The sequence below is a fragment of the Octodon degus genome, unplaced genomic scaffold (assembly GCF_000260255.1).
Source record: "Octodon degus isolate 3935 unplaced genomic scaffold, OctDeg1.0 scaffold00098, whole genome shotgun sequence".
Lineage (NCBI taxonomy): Eukaryota > Metazoa > Chordata > Mammalia > Rodentia > Octodontidae > Octodon > Octodon degus.
This window is the reverse complement of record NW_004524674.1, coordinates 5,283,798-5,290,781: the sequence shown is the minus strand read 5'-3', so window position 1 is coordinate 5,290,781 and position 6,984 is coordinate 5,283,798. Positions and strand designations below refer to the sequence as shown.

General features: G+C 43.2%; 1 protein-coding gene across 4 annotated transcripts in view; it reads left to right on the top strand.

The window, feature by feature from the left end:
• The window catches only part of Tp53 (tumor protein p53), a 28,162-nt gene that overhangs the window by 13,291 nt on the left and 7,887 nt on the right, over positions 1-6,984 (top strand). Inside the window, exon 2 of one of the 4 annotated variants that reach the window (XM_023723302.1) lies at positions 2,213-2,224. The exons of 2 other annotated variants lie outside the window; for them this stretch is intronic. The gene's annotated coding sequence lies outside the window, so the exon portion shown is untranslated. Of the gene's footprint in view, positions 1-2,212; positions 2,225-4,817; positions 4,852-6,984 lie in introns of those variants that run through there. One more of the 4 variants, XM_023723303.1, reaches the window with a different exon arrangement.

Below are 6,984 nucleotides of genomic sequence, written 5' to 3'. Positions count from 1 at the left end.
ACCAAATTTTTTTTTTTTTTTTTTTTTTTTTTTTTTTTTACAGAACCAGGGATTAAACGCAGGCCCTTGCACTTATTCTACTGAGGCAAGCCAGGCAAGCACTTATTCTACTGAGCTATCTCCCCAGCCCCCTCAAAAAAATTTTTTAAGGGCTGAGGATGTAGCACAGGTGAAAGCCCTAGGTTCAGTCCCCAGTACGGGGGCAGCATGGGAACATATATGATGACTAAATAATTTTCTACAAAGGCACTAAAGTGACTCAATGAGGAAAGAGAAATCTTTCCACAAATAGTAATGGAATAGCCCAGGAAAGAAAAATTAACTGTGCCCCCAACTCAAATAATACACAGGAATTAACTTGAGATGGATAATAGACCTAAATATAAAATTGTGAGACTCTGAGAAGAAAACATAAGATATTAATATTTTTTCCCCTTTTTACAACGGGGTCAGTCAGATACAATACCTTTGTCATAGTAGTATGGTGGGTTAAGGGATTACTTCAAAATATTTAAAATAATTAACATGTATACATTTCTTTTTTTTTTAATTATTTATTTATTTATTTTGTGTGTGTGTGTGTGTGTGTGTGTGACCAGCTCAGCCCACCAGGGGGCGGGGCTGGCTGGCATGTGGTGCTGGGGGATTGAACCGTGGTCCCTGTGCTTTGCTAAGCTTGTTCTAAGTAGGTGCTTTAGACCACTGAGCCATCTCACCAGCCCCAACATGTATACATTTCAACACATAAATTTCACCACAAAAGTTTGTGGAGTGGCTAGAAATACACGAGACAATAAAGGCAATGTGTTATTCATAAAGCTGGATAACGAATACATTATTCTCTTTACTTTTTATGTATTTGGATTTTTCCATTTTTTTTTAAATTTTATTTATTTGTGGGGGGGGCAGCTCAGCCCACCAGGGGGGCGAGGCTGACTGGCATGTGGTGCTGGGGGATTGAACCGTGGTCCCTGTGCTTTGCTAAGCTTGTTCTAAGTAGGTGCTTTAGACCACTGAGCCATCTCACCAGCCCCTTTTCCATATATTTTAATTTATGCTATGCATTGCGTTTTGGCTTACTTATACCTATGATTGCAGCCACTCAAGAGGCTGAGGAAGGATCAGGAACAGCGTGGTCATTTAGGGAGACCTCTTAGAGTTTGTTTTTTGTTTGTTTTTGTGTTTTGTTTTGCTTTGAGGCAAGGTCTTACTGTGAGGTCATGCTTGCCATGATCCTCCCAGATCTTTCTGCCTCAGCCTCTGGAGTGCTGGGATCACAGGCATGCACCTCCACACATGGGCTACCACCACACCCATGTACCACTCAAAATTTAAAGTGGGAGAAGGGGACTGGAACTGGAGCTCAGTGGTAAGCACTTGCCTAGCATGTGCAGTGTTGTGGGTTCAATCCCCAGCATTGCCCAAAAAAGAGCTTTTTTTTTTTTTTTTTGTGAGATGAGGTCTCACAGTGCAGTTCAGGCTAGCCCTCAGCTCACTTTGTAGCCCATGCTGGTCTTGAATTCACAACAATCCCTCAGCCTCAGCCTCCCAATTTTGTTTTTTTTGTTTGCTTTTAACACAAACAACTGTATATGTTCTTCATTTAACAATCAAGTTAATGATCCTTAAAAAAAATTTTTTTTTTAAAGTTAATGGTCCTGTGACTAGATCGTTAATTGATTTTTTGTTTGTTGTTTTGTCTTTTGTGGTACCAGGTATTGAACTCAGGGCCTTGTGCTTGTCAGGCAAGTGCTTATTCTACTGAGCCATCTCCCCGGCCCTAGATCGTTAATTGAATTAGTCACTAAATGAGGAATTCCATGTGGTACATACACTATTCAGAACAAAGAAATGGCCAAAGGAAACTCTTGATTTTGCTTTTATTTCCATAATTCTTACATTCAGTACTGTAGTATATATAAAGCTAGTAAATAAAGCTACAGTACAATCAACAAACTGGACTATACAGCAAGATGTACAGAAAAAGACAAGTCTTTTTTTGGGGAGGGTGGCGCAGAACTGGGGATTGAGCTCAGGCCCTTGCGCTTACCAGGCAAGCACTTATTCTACTGAGCCATCTCCTCAGCCCCAAAAAAGACAAGTCTTTTTGACAGGGTCTCGCTGTGCAGTTCATTCAGGCTGGTCTTGAGCTCACTTGTAGCCCATGCTGGTCTCAAACTTACAACTCCCTCCTGCCTCAGCCTCCTGAGTGCTGGGATTACAGGTGTGCACCACCACGCCCAGCCAGGAAGACAAGTCTTAAGTCCAAACAGTGTGTAGAATTAAATGAGGAATATCAAATGACAACATTCATTCTCACCAAATAATTTTAATACTTACCATTTTAGCTTCCATATTTGTCTTCCAGTTGTTTCCATATTTTAGGATTTTTTTTTTCTCCAAATGCCTTCAGGGCAAGTTTGGCTGGCTTGAATTGTGGGGATCGAACCACAGCATCCTGAGCCTGACTGCTTTGTTGAAGCAGCCACTTAAAGAACTGAGCTACGGGATAGGCCCGCTGTTTCCATATTTTTGTTGGGCATATGCTACAACAGTATGGATACTTTCTCTTTATTTTTCCTTTTTTTTTTTTTTTTTTTTTTCTGTACTGGGGATTGAACTCATGACCTTGTGCTTGCCAAGCAGGTGCTAATGCTCCTTAGCTGTCTCCCTGTCCCTGTTTTTCCTTGTTAATAAAGGTAAACTCCAAACAGATGTGGTGGCACACACCTGTAATCCCAGCATTCAGAAAGGCTGAAGCAGAAGGATTGCAGCAAATTGGAGACCAGCCTGGGCTCTGTCATGAGCCCAAGGCCATCTTGAACTTCTCAGTGACTCCCTGTCTGTCAATCAAAATCTGTCACTTGTAATCCCATGAACATACTGTCCCTGTTGCTGAGACCATCACTGTCACAGTTTTTGTTAATTCATCTTGACAGTGGTTCACACTCTTCCACATATATTTATAAAATAAATGGCTCTGAGCCAGGCATGGTGGTGCTTGCCTGTAATTACAGCACTCTGGAAGGCTGAGGCAGGAGACGATGATAGAACATTCAAGCCCTGCCTGGGCAGCTTAGCCATATAGTGAGAACTGATCTCAAATTATAAAAACAGTTGGTTATGGTGGGACACATCTATAATTCCAGCACTTGGGAGTCTGAGGCAGGAGGATCACTGTTCAAGGCCAGTCTGTACCACATAGTGAAACTCTGCTTCAAAATATAAAATAATAAATAAATAAAACAACTAATAATGTAATTCAGTGCTGTAAAGACCCTCGGTTCAGTCTCCAGTACCAAAAAACAGTAAACTGTTCGTATATGTTACTATCTAGATGTATGTGTGGGTGGTATTTTCCCCCAGTGTGTTTCTGAAATATATCTCAGGAACATTTTATTTACTCCTTCCCCACCAATGGATTCCGACGAAGTTGCTCTACACCAGGAACAACGCTGACACGAAGGTTTTTTGTGCAAGTCTCCTGCTGCTCCTGTCAATCGTTTTCCTGGGGAGTCTACCTAGAAGTGGTTTGGCTGAGTAGTAGTGAGATGCTTGCTTTCAAGTTTACCTGACACTGCTTTGTTACTTCCCAGAATCCAAAGATGGTCCCCTAATCTGAGGAGCTTTCATCTAGAAGAGTTTCTGCTGTTGGGAGTCAGGCTTAGGCCTCACACATACCGGGCGAGCGTTCTGCCACTGAGCTGTACTCCCAGCCCCAAAAGACTTTGTATCTCATGCAATGAAATCTTAAGAGGTTGTGCAGAGTTCTATATAACTTCAGACAGCCCAAAGTCACATACCTGGTTTTGGCCCTTGGAGCTTTAAGGACCCTGTTAGAGCGTGATAGTGTAACTCGGTGGTAGAGCACTTGTCTGCCGCGATCAAGGAATATCTACATCAGGAACAATGCTGACTCAAATGTTTTTGTGCAAGTGGCCTGCTGGCCCTGTCAGTCATGTGGGGCAAATGTGGGAGTTGATGACCAGCACTAAAAAAATAAAGGACATGGTGGCACGCTTGTAATCCCAGTACTCTGGCAGGCTGAAGCAGGAAGATCACAAGTTTACACCCAGCCTGGGCAGTTTACAACTTACAGACTTAGGAAGACCCTGTGTTTCTTTGTTTTTGTTTTTGTTTTGGTACTAGGGATCAAACTCAGGACCTTGCACTTGCCAGGCAGGTGCTTACACCACTGAGCTATCTCCCTGGCCCTGGGATACTCTGTTATAAAAAATTTAAAGGGAGTTGTAAACATGCTGCCTCCCTAACCATCTGTTAGCACCAGTTCACCTGTAATATGTGTTTCGTGCTACTGGTACTTATGGGAAGTACCTGTTCCGAAGGAGTTCGCTAGTGGTAACTGAGTCCTTAGAGAACCATTGACAATGTACAGTAGTGGACAGAAAGAGAGGCCTGTGTCTAGGGCTGTCTACCTCCAAGAGGCATCTCAGGACAAAGCCCTTAGCCTGTGCGTGTTCACTGAGCAGAGTTTCCTGAGGAAGCAATCTTGCACGCAGTATCACAGCAGTTGCACTCACAGTATACACTTCTCCAGAATAATAAAGAGCAAATAGAGTAGTTTTAGGAACAGTTAACATCTGTTGAACTGCTGTGTGCTAGGCACTTTGACTTTTTGGGGGAGGGAGGTGCTAGGGATGGAGCCCAGGATCTTGCGCATGTTAAACAAGTGCTGTATTGCCGAGCTCATTTTCTCAGCTGTTTGTTTTTTTGTTTTTTGTTTTTTTTTTCTTTTTTATGTATTTAGTACAGGGTCTACAGGGTCTCAATTCGCAGATCCGACTCGTAGTGATTCTCCTGTTTGCAGCCTCCCAAGCGCTGGGATTACAGGTGCGTGCCACCACACTCAGTCTCAGTCGCCATCTGGGCACACCCCGGGGGTGGGGCCAGCACAGCATGCTGGTGATTGAACCCCAGGCCCTGCATCTGCCTAAGCAGGCACTTTAATCTGCTGAGCTATCTGGCTGGCCCTTCTTTGGCTTTTTGAGAGTTACCTATGTAGGTAGCCCAGCAGGCTGGGCTTGAACTGTTTCTGTGTCTCCTGTCTCAGCCTCCTGAATGCTGGGTTAAGCTTTCTATGTAATAATAAAGACATTATTTAAATAATAATGAGTAAGCTACTGCTGTAGAGCAAAGAACTAAAGTACAGAAAGAGTGAATAACCCCACCCCAAAGTAATACTTACATTTTTTTCTTGGTGTTGGAAATCTAACCCAGGGCCTTGCAAGTGCTTAACACTGAAACGCCCCCTAAATAAAGCTCAGTGTTTTGGGGTGAAGAAGCCAAAAAGGGAAACCCTTTAAAATGGAGTTCTGCAACAAATTTAAATAACTGCAAAGCCCAACTGAGGGTTTTTGACTTTTATGCCTCCTTCGGGGGTTGTTTTTGGGTTTGTTTTTTGTTTTGCACTGGGAATTGAACCCAAATCTCTCACACTGAGCTGCATCCCCAACTCTTTTTTACTTTTTTTTTTTTTTTTAAGTTACTGAGGTGGCAACTGTCTATAATCCCAGCATGGGGAAGGGGATCACCATGAGTTCCAGACCAGCCTGGGCTATATGGTGATTTCCAGACCACCCTAAGCTATACATCAAAACCCTTTCTCAGTTTAGTTTTTATTTTTGTTTGAGATAGGGTGTGGCTAAGTTGCCCAGCCTGAGCTTGAACTTGGGATGCTCCTGCTTCGGCATCCCAGAGTGATGGCCTTACAGGTGTGTGCTGCTGCACCTGACTAAGTCTCTTGCTTTGATGGTTGATCTAGGTGGGGAGGCCCTGGTCTCCCCGCTTCCTCTGTGTTCCTGAACAGCCATCTGCCTGCTCAGTGTTGAGGCTGTGATATCTGACCTTTTGCCAAACTCTTGAAGGAATTACATCAGCTAAAATCTGCTTCAGCTGATTATAAAAGGGGAGCTTTGCAAAGGAGTCAGTGGTGAAGTAGATGTGCTACCTGTAGGGGTTTTTGTTGTTGTTGTTCTTCTGTATTACTGAGGATGGAATGCAGAGCCTTATATATGCTAGGCAAGTGCCTGCCGCTGAGCTGCAGCTCCACCTCACTCACAGATGTTGGGATGATCATTTTTAATTAAAGCTCATTCACTGGCCTCCGGTGTGTGTGAGGAGGTCACTTAACCTCTTTACCTGTCAAGTGGCAGTTGTATTTATCAAGACAGATCAGTTAAATTGTGCAAAAGGATTTTTGCAAACTGTAGGTACATGAGAAAGGAAGCCCTTGGTCAATATAAAGGACTAGGTAAATGTTAAGGAAGATTAGGAAAGAACTGGCCAAATATGGAGTTCCTCATTTTGAGAACATTTGTCGGTATAAGACATAAAGAAAACCCAGGTGTTGTGGTGCGTGCCTATAATTCCAGCATTTAGGAAGCTGAGGCGGGAAGATTGTGAGTTTGACGCCTGCCTGAGCAACCATATGACCCTGTGTCAAGAAACAAGAAAAAGACACAGAAAAGCGTAATAAACTTTTTTTTTCCTACACTGGGGATTGAATGCAGGACCTTCACACTGAGCTATATCCCTACCTCTTTTTTATTTTGAGACAAGGTCTTGCTAAATTGCCCAGTCTCAGTTTAAATTTGTAATCTTCCTGCCTCAGCCTCCCAGAATGCTGGGAGTGTAGGCATATGTTACCATAGCTAGCTGGGAACATATTTCTTAGGAAAGTTCATGACAGATTTGGCATCAAGAAAAGAGCTGGATATGGTGATGCTCTCCTGTAATCCAAGCACTTAGAAGGCTGAGGCAGGTGGTTCACTGTGAGTTTAAGGCCAGCCTAAAATGCATAGTGAAACCCTATCTCAGAAAGAAAGGTCACATAGTGAAGCCATTGAAAGCTGGCCTTTGTAATTTGTAATAGTGGTTTCATATTGGGAGTGCCTGTCATTGTGGTATTCTGAACACGGGCTGCTTGTCATGACATGCCAGTTACTGCTAAGATGTCTCTCGGGT